Genomic DNA, 10,175 nt, shown 5'->3' on the forward strand with positions numbered 1-10,175 from the left:
TATATTATTCATCCTGAAGAGCTCACTAATATATTTACTGATCAACGTTTGTTAATTTCATCAATTGCTGTTTACAGCACAGCAAAGAAAACTGATTTTGAGTCTCCTGCCTGCTGTCTTTGAACATTAATTCTGATATGAGATTGTTTTCGGCAGTGATCTAATGTAGCTGCTTGAAACATCAATCTGAAATGAAATGGTTTTTTGAAATACTTGCTTTCATTATTCGACATCAATTTTGCTACATTGGCATTCATTTTCACCACATTTTGGCTACTTGCTTCCAAAAAGGAGCATAAGAAATAGAAACCCAAAGTACAAATTCATTAGGTCCCCTTGTGCTTCAGGCTTGCAATGTACACTTGATTTACAAAAGACATACATATGAGTAGGCCCACTGCTGAGGAGAGAATGCTTCTCAGCTGTACAATGATCATTTATCTTCATTGTCCCATCTCCTAAGCCCACATTCCATTGGAATACAATGAAAACAAATATGACGGCTGGAAATCTTAGTCACATTCAGGAGCTGCTTGTTCTATTTGTCACGGGCAGTAAGTTCCACAAAGTTTCTTCAAATAAGGTATTCTTTGTCTTTAGGCACTAAAGCACTCTAAAGGATTCAATAATTGTCCCCTGACCTTCAGTTTGGCCTCTTCACTCCTAGAAGCATGAAAAGGATGACAGAAATGCTAGTCTGCTACTGTATTTAGAGATATCTTAAGGTTGCCAGTTCCAGTTTTATTTATTGATGCTACTGCATTCATGTATTATCATTGTGTTTAAAAATCACAATGATTTGAATGTCTTAAAACCCAGCCATTACACCTCTCAGATCTCTGCTTCCTTCAACACACCTCTTCTTCTGATGGGGATTTGAGATTCCTTACTTTAGATGAAAGACTTTAGCGATCGTTTAATGCCCACTTTGAAGGCACAGTATATTTTCTCACAGTATATTTAACCGGACCTGTAAAACTATTTTTTAATTATATTTATGATTGGATGTGAACACATTTTGAGAAGTCATTATTTGCCAACTCTAGTTCTAACAGGGAACGGAAAACACATTAAGTTCATGAATCACATTCCCTTTTTTTTTTTTTTCTTTTTTTTTTTTTTATTAACTTGAGTATTTCTTATATACATTTCGAGTGTTATTCCCTTTCCCGGTTTCCGGGCAAACATCCCCCTCCCCCCTCCCCTTCCTTATGGGTGTTCCCCTCCCAACCCTCCCCCCATTGCCGTCCTCCCCCCCACAGTCTAGTTCACTGGGGGTTCAGTCTTAGCAGGACCCAGGGCTTCCCCTTCCACTGGTGCTCTTACTAGGATATTCATTGCTACCTATGAGGTCAGAGTCCAGGGTCAGTCCATGTATAGTCTTTAGGTAGTGGCTTAGTCCCTGGAAGCTCTAGTTGCTTGGCATTGTTGTACTTTTGGGGTCTCGAGCCCCTTCAAGCTCTTCCAGTTCTTTCTCTGATTCCTTCAATAGGGGACCTATTCTCAGTTCAGTGGTTTGCTGCTGGCATTCGCTTTTACCCTATTGTTTTTATTAAATTTATTTATTTATTCACGTTACAATCCAATATCAGCTTTTCCTCTCCTTCCAGTACTCCCTTAAGTAAGCTTTCCATTCATTCCCCTTAAAGGAGTAATCCCCCTCTGTCAAAAGTTTTATCTAAACATATATTACTTATGGAATCCAAACTCTGAACATCTCAGGAATATTGACTTTAAATAAAAGGAATCCTTAGAAAACTAATAGTATTATAAAAAAAATTGGTCATAGGTTGTACCTTTTAGAATTCTATGATGATAAATAGAGCATCATAAATTCATGAGGGGAAAGTTTCAACAGGAGTGTTGTGTGTAGGGAAGACAAATAAGAGTCAAACCAGTTACTTCATTGTGAAGTCTCCTCCTTATTTTCAATATGCTATTATCAGTCTACCATGTTGCCCCAATTTTCAGTGTGCATTTTTTCATGAACTGTGGAAAGATGCTATATTTCAGTAACATCATTAGTCTTAAAATTTTTACTTGTGTTTGATGGAGATGTTTAAAACACAAAGAAAATTCCCAGCCAGAGGAGGATTAATTACTATGTGGCAAGGATGACAGATTCTAGGAATGCCTTTCAGTGATTCACCACAAATTCATCTGACACTAATCAGTAGGCTCAGGTAGAAAGTCTTTATCGTAGTAGGTAAATACAGATGTAATATATGAATGGCTACACATATCTGTGCATATTTGTGTATTGTTAATCCAGTTGTGAAACAACACTATTAAAATAACCTACATATATTTTAAATATATATTATAATAGCATATGATATAAATAATTGTGAAAATCTATTAGCCTAAATACCCAGTACAGAAGTTTATGGAAGGGTGTTTATAACATGATCCTTTAATATCTAGGGAGTATTCATCAGGCTGAAAAGAATTGATTTGCATAATCATCTTCCTTGTTTTCATGATGGAGTGTTAAGAAACTTCCAAGATTAATTTTTCAGTCACTGATTACTTCCAAAGAGAAAATATGTGGTTTGTAATGAGAGGAGATTATAACTGTGTTTTGCCTCCTACTGTCAAGAGTTTAGACAGAGAACACTAATTGAAATACACATGTTTATAATAACCTGTGTTTCTTAGAGTTTCTAATTACTCATCTCCTGATTTCTGCCTTACAATACCCTATAGATTTTAAATTGAAAATGCATGTGATATTTTTCAGCTATAAATTTCTGCATGAAGGGACCAGTAAATTTGACTTAATGAACAAAATATGTAAGATTTATTTAAACAGTTTATAAATTATCAGGCCTTTTTTTCTTTATATAAAAAACAACATTTATATTGGTGAGAGTTCTGCCTAAATTAGAAAAGAATGCTTCATGTTGCTAATGGACTGTTCTGTGTGTGCCAGTTCTGTCAGTATGGTGGATAATGATACTTAGAAATGTTCTTCAGCTTATTGATCTTCTACTTATAGTTCCATCAGCTTTCAGAGTAGCATTGGATGCTGGCCCTCAGTTGCTATATCTCTCTTTCTCATACTTCAATTTTACTATTTTTTGTATTTAAGCATTCATATTAGGGTTGTTATGTCTTCTGCATCAATTCTCCTTCTTTATTATGTATGTGTCAATTCTTTCCTTAGTTATTATGTCTTCCTCTTTATTTGAGATTCTCAATTACTTGTAATACTAACTAAAATTAAAACCATTGACATGATCAAAACGATGACGTTGAGAATTATCAGCTGAATAAAAACTTTTCTGAAAATGTTTTCCAGTAGATAATCAATGAAAACATTCTGAAAATGTTCTCCAAACATGACAGAAACAGTGAGCATAAGAATCCACAGCATCTGTGACTACTATATGCATAACACCTGCAAAAGATCAAGCCAGCTAAAAGTAAAATATATATGTAGGAGGCATTCACAAATTCTACCCCAGGCTGAGGATTTACTCGTAGTTAATAGCTATTAAGAGAAGCAGAGTCAGTTTTCCTTAAGGGTTCAGTCCTGAGTAGGTTGCTCATGTCCCATGGTATAGTCCTACAACTGCCCAGATAATGGAATCATTAAGTAGTCTAAACAGATTTTAAAAAAAGTGAGTGATCAAATATGGGAAGGAAAGAGGCGTGAGAAAAAGGGAAAGGAAGATGAGTAGACTAGATTCAATCAAAATATATTTGTTATACATATGAAATCCTCAATGGATAATAGATAAGTAGGGAGACACACAGAGAGAGAGAGAGAGAGAGAGAGAGAGAGAGAGAGAGAGAGAGACAGAGACAGAGAGAGACAGAGAAAGAGACAGAGAGACAGAGACAGACAGAGACAGACAGAGACAGAGACAGAGAGACAGAGACAGAGAGAATAAATGGGAGAAAAGGGGGGGAAGAAAGAAAGGACAAGCCCAGGTTCAGGGTAGTGAGGGAGGACATACAAAATGAAAGAAGTTAGGAATTACACTGTTCTAGGAGTGGTAACATTAGATTCTTTTCTAAAGTCCATGACCTCACTATTCCTGAGGAAGCTGGCTAGGTTTCCCAGTACCAGGCATTGTCTCCCTCCTGAGTTGGCCTAAAGTACAATTAGACAGCTATTACTTGCCACAGACATGTGAGTGTCATTTATTATACCTTTATATCTTGCCATGGTGATAATTGTCATAGATCAAAGGTGATTCAGCTGGGTAGGGCTGTGTAATTGCTTCCTTTGGCAGCTTGCGCAGTATTTTATAGAAACATTAATGTAGGCTACAGTGAAGAGGCTTTCAAGTAAGGAAAAGTTTGAGTCATCAGAATCCTGTGTCCTAAGTAAATGCCATCATCAGTAGTATGGGCCCGCCCACCCCACCCCCTCAGCCTTGAATAGGGAACCAATAAGTATATTGTTTGGAGAGTTACTTGGGATACACTCACTGGTCATTCAAACAGTGGGTTATTAGTAGTAGTACTGAGGTTTTTTTTGTCAATGGTTCTTCTGAGGAACATTGTCAGTTCACGTGTCTTAACTTTAAGATATCATTGTACTAATATATAAGTTTAGCCACCATCCTCCTCAAAGAAGCCCCTCTTTACATCCAGATAGAGATAATCATAGAAAACAACAACTGAACAAATTTGGGACTACAGACACAATGGATATATCTACATTATTTCTCCTGAATGAATGATTCAGAAACTCTATTGGAAGGGAGGAAGTACCTAGGGGAGGCACAAAACCTGGACCCCTACAGTGAACTGTTTGTACTGGAAAGAATACAAAACCATGATGAGAAAAATGAAAATATCAATGGACATGTTAATATGAAAAAGTGAAAAGTTTATAAGATCACAAAGAAATACAGGCAACTAATGACTTTTGTGGGAAATAGAAAAACTGCATTTGTTTATATTTGTGATATAGATATATACATGTACACAAACACACACACAAACATGCACACAAACACCACACACATACATACATACATACATACATACATACATACATACATATATATGAATAAAAATAATTTAAAAAGGATTACAAATTTTAGAATTGAGGACATTTAAGTATTCAAAGGAAGCTTAATTGAGATCAACTGGAAGGAGAAGGAAGAAGAGAAAGGGATGTAATTCAGAAAAAGGGAAGTGTGTCAGAGGTTATTTGGAATTAATAGATGAATTAATTCTCTGGACTGCTTCAATGTTTTCAGTTTGAATTGTACACGAACTGACCTTAGTGCATACATGAAGGTGAACTATGTAGTTTGTCATTTATTCATTAAGGAAATGCACAATATGGTCATTCTGAACCAACAGAACAAAATAAATTCTGTGTACTTTCTATAAAACAAACAATAATTTTCCTATTAAAATAATGCTTACACTTTGAAGACATATACATGATTTTTATGAACCATTCACATTGTTTCTGGATGCATCCAAAGAGGTACTGATGTAATAATGTCTCCAAAATTAATGTGCAATGTAGTTCTACTTTTATAGCTTTTATAGTCTTGGTTTTATATGTTCCATAGAAAGGTCGGTTTTTGACAAAATATTTAATATTTACTTTTGATGCTTTAATTATTTTGTATAAAAGCAATCTAAATAATAAATTTCAATATTTTAGAATCAATTGCATAAGGTTTACATTTCGATATGAAACCAAATGACAATAAAAATATAAATTAAAAGATTGAAGAAGTACTATTGAGCTAAATTATAGGTAAGTGTATAGATACCAAATGAATCATAATTAACTCTTCAAATTTGTTCCTTGCATTTACAGTTAACCATGACCAGAAACTAAATAGTTTGTTCTTTAAATATAGTCAAATGGAATATATGTTTGGATTTTAGGGGGAATTTTATTGTGACTTGTTGAAAAATTAGAACATAAATAATAAAGATTTTTTAACCTTTGTTTGAAAGTTTGACTGCAAGCTGGTAAAACCGCTTTGGAAATCAATCTGGCATTTCCTCAGAAAATTGGAAATAGTTCTAGCTGAAGACCCAGATATACCACTACTGGGCATATATCCAAAAGATGCTCCAACATATAAGAAGGACACATGCTCCACTATATTCATAGCAGCCTTATTTATAATAGCCAGAAGCTGGAAACAACCCAGATGCCCTTCAACAGAGGAATGAGTACAGAAAATGTGTTACATCTACACAATGGAGTACTAATCAGCTATTAAAAGCAATGACTTCATGAAATTGTTAGTCAAATGGATAAAACCAGAAAATGTCATCCTGAATGAAGTACAGATACAAAAGAACACACACGGTATGTTTTCACTCATAAGTGTATATTAGCCGAAAAGCTCAGAATACCTGTGAAACAATCGACATTCCATATGGAGCTTAAGGTGAGGAAGAACAAAGCATGAATGCTTCAATCCTACAGAGAAGTGGGGAACAAAATAATCACAGGAGGAAGAGGAAGGGATCTGGGAGGGAGAGAGAAGGGGAGAAGGGGGCCAGAGTCAAGTATTGGAGAGGACAGGAGAGAAGTAAAGGGTCAGAGCATTGAATAGAAATGTGCAGCAGGATGAGAGGGGGAACTGGGAGTAGCCACTAGAAAGCCCCAGGTGCCATGTAAGAGAGAGGCTCACAGGACCCAACTAGGATGGCTTTAGTTGAAATACTCAACAATGCAGGGCTAGAACTTGTAGAGACCACCTCCTTTAGACAGGCACAACACCCAGTAAAAGGATGGGGTCACACACACTTCTCAAAGATTTTAACCCAAAAACGTTCCTGTCCAAAGGAAAAACAGGGACAAAAATGGAAGAGAGACTAAAGGAAAGGCCACCCAGAGACTACCCCACCTAGGGATCCATTTTGTCTGCAGATACCAAACCCTGACACTATTACTGATGTGAAGAAGCATTTGATGACCGGAGCCTGGTATGACTGTTCCCTGAGAGGTTCTACCAGCACCTGATACATGCAGATGCAGATACTCATAGCCATTCATAAGACTGAGCCTGGGTACCCTAATGGAAAAACTAGGTGAAGGACTGAAGGAGCTGAAGGGGATCGGAAACCCATAGGAAGAACAGTATCAATTAACCAGACCACTCAAAGACTAAGCCACCAACCAAAGAGTGTACACGGATGGATCCATGGCTCAAGATACATATGTAGCAGAGGATGGTCTTATCTGACATCAATGGGAAGGACAGCCCTTTGTCCTGTGGATGTTTGATCCTCTATGTTAGGGGGATGCTAGAGTGGTGAGACAGGGGTGGGTAAGTGGGTGGAGGAGGCAAAGGAAAGGTGGGAGAGGCTGTGGAGGGATAGCCAGGAAGTGAGATATCATTTGAAAGGGAAACAAATAAACCAATTGTCATAACATTAAAAACAAATGAAGTAAAGGAAAAACTATTGAAATGAAAGAAAGAGATCTCCTTTATGGTCTGCACCTGACCTGTACCCAAGGCAGATTGGCTTGCCTGATCCAACTCCACAAACCGACTGGTCTCCCAGGAAGTCTGTTCTAATCAGGGACACAGGTGAGACCCTGGTCCACTCCCCACATCAGCTGGGACCTTCACAGACGTGAGACCTGTCTTGCCCTGCCAGATCCCCATTGCATTCCCAGAGCCCACTGCTCTTCAGGTCTGCATCTCCATTTGCACCAGTGTGCATACTTCTCCCCCACCACACAGTCCTGCCTGACTCCCAGGAGGACTGCTACAACCAGGGGCACATGAGGACTGCTGTAACCAGAGACAGCACCACCTGCTTCTTTGAACACACAGGTCAATCTGCATCGGAGGAGGCCTGCTCCAACTACAGACAACCAGGCCAGTTAACACCAGAGAAAACCAGATGGCAGAAGGCAAGCACAAGAATATAATCAACAGAAGCCAGTGCAAATTGGCACCACTAGATCCCAGATCTCTTACCATACCAAGTCCTGGATACTCTAACACACATGAAGAGCAATATTATGACCTTAAATCTCAACTCATGTAGAAGATAGAGGTTTTAAGGACCATATAAATAACTCCCTTAAAGAAATACAGGAAAACATAGGCTAATAGGTAGAAACACTCAAAGAGGGAGTAATTAAATCCCTTAAAGAAATACAGGAACTTACTTTCAAACAGGTAAAGGAATTGAACAAAGGGGTTTAATACCTAAAATTAGAAATAGAAATAATAAAGAAAGCACAAATGGAGCCAACCCTGGAGATGGAAAACGAGGAAATGGAACAGGAATTACAAACAAAAGCATCGCCAACAGAATTCAAGAGACCAAAGAGAGAATTTCCAGCATAGAATATACAGTAGAACATATTGATACACCCATCAAGGAAAATCTCAAGTGTAAAAGATTCCTAAATCAAAGCACCTTGGAAATTTGAGACATTATGGAAACACCAAACCTAAGAATAATAAGAACTGAAGAGGGTTAAGATTCCTCTAAGTTTGAAGGATCAGAAAACATTTTCAACAAAATCATAGGAGAAAACTTTTCTAACATAAGGACTGAGATGGCCATAAACTTATTAGATGCTCACAGAATACTAAATATATTGGGCAAGAAAAGAAAATTCTCCGGCCATAGAATAATCAAAACAGTAAATATAGAGAACAAAGAAAGAATATTAAAATCTGCATGGGAAAATAACATAAGAAGGCAGAACTATAGAATTACACATGACTTCTCAACAGAGATTCTGAAAGTCAGAAAATCCTGGATGGCTGTCTTGAAAACCCTGAGACCAGTAAATTTATCAATCACAACAGATGGAGAAACCAAGATATTCCATGTCAAAACTCAATTTAGAGAATATATTTCTAGTAATCCAGTCCTATACAGGATACTAAAAGGAAAACTCCAACATAAGGAGTATAACTACATCCAAGAAAACACACAAAATTAATCATCTTATGACAAATTCCCCAAAAAAGAAAATGACACATACGTAATACCATCTCTAACACCAAAATCAAAAGAACTAGCAATCACTGGTCATTAATATTATGTAACATCAATGAATTCAATTTCCCACTAAAAAGACACAGGTTAACAGACTGGATATGTGTATAAGATCCATCATTCTGCTGCACACAATAAACATGTCAGCAGTCAAGATAGATATTATCTCAGAGTAAAAGACTATAAAAAATGTTTTTAAACAAAGGTGGCAAGCAACAACATGGAGTAGCCATTCTTTTGTTTGTTTGTTTGTTTGTTGTCATAATCTCCCGTTATTATAAACAGCAGGTGGGACAAGTAGCAATGGTAAAAAATTAATTTACAAAAGCTGAGACTTGGTGAGCCGCCTGGTGGGTGCCCTTGGAGACTCATATGTAGACGCCAATCCAGGGCAGGAGGAAGAGGACTCTTAAGCCCATGAAGAGTGAGGCCACCAAGGAGATGAGGAGCTCTTTGTAAGTATCATAAGTGTACTAGGTAGAGGTGACCTCTTAAATGAAGAACCAGTCAGTGAAGAACATAATGATGGCCAGAAGTACCACAGTCAGTTGAGGGAAGACAGCTGGATTCACTAGGCTGGTATACCTACTCATGGGTTGAGCTCCACTTTGCCCTACACAGGATGGAGTAGCCATTCTAATGTCCAATAAAATAGACTTTCAACCAAAAGTATTCAAAAGAGAAACAAAGACTATTTCATACTCATCTAAGGAAAATCCACCAAGATAAAGACTTAGTTCTTAATATCTATGCCCTAATGCAAGGGCACCAAAATTCATAAAAGAAACTTTACTAAAGCTGAAAACACTCATTGAACCTCACACAGTCATAGTGGGAGACTTTAAAGCACACTCTCACCGGTGAACAAGTGACCAAAAAAACAAGGAAACAGAGATACAGTAAAACAAACAGAAGTTTGAATCAAATGGATTTAACAGATACCTACAGAACATTCACCCCAAAACAAAAGAATATAACTTCTTCACAATCAATTCCTGGAAGCTTCTCCACAATTGACCATATACTTGGATACAGAACAAGACCCAACAGATACAAGAAGTTTGAAATAATCCCTTGCATTTTATCATATTGGCATGAACTAAGGCTGGACTTCAATAACATCAAAAGCAATAGAAAGCACACATGCCCAGGGAAACTGATAACTTGCTTACTGAAGATATTAAGAAATTAAAGACTTATTAGAATTT

At 37.2% G+C, this 10,175-nt stretch overlaps 1 pseudogene; it reads right to left on the reverse strand.

Moving 5' to 3' along the window:
• Nucleotides 1–9,335: 9,335 nt before the first annotated feature.
• On the reverse strand, nt 9,336–9,560 carry Tmem258-ps5 (transmembrane protein 258, pseudogene 5; annotated as a pseudogene).
• Between the last annotated feature and the right edge of the window lie 615 nt (nt 9,561–10,175).

The sequence above is a fragment of the Rattus norvegicus genome, chromosome 11 (genome assembly GCF_036323735.1).
Source record: "Rattus norvegicus strain BN/NHsdMcwi chromosome 11, GRCr8, whole genome shotgun sequence".
In the NCBI taxonomy this organism is placed as follows: domain Eukaryota; kingdom Metazoa; phylum Chordata; class Mammalia; order Rodentia; family Muridae; genus Rattus; species Rattus norvegicus.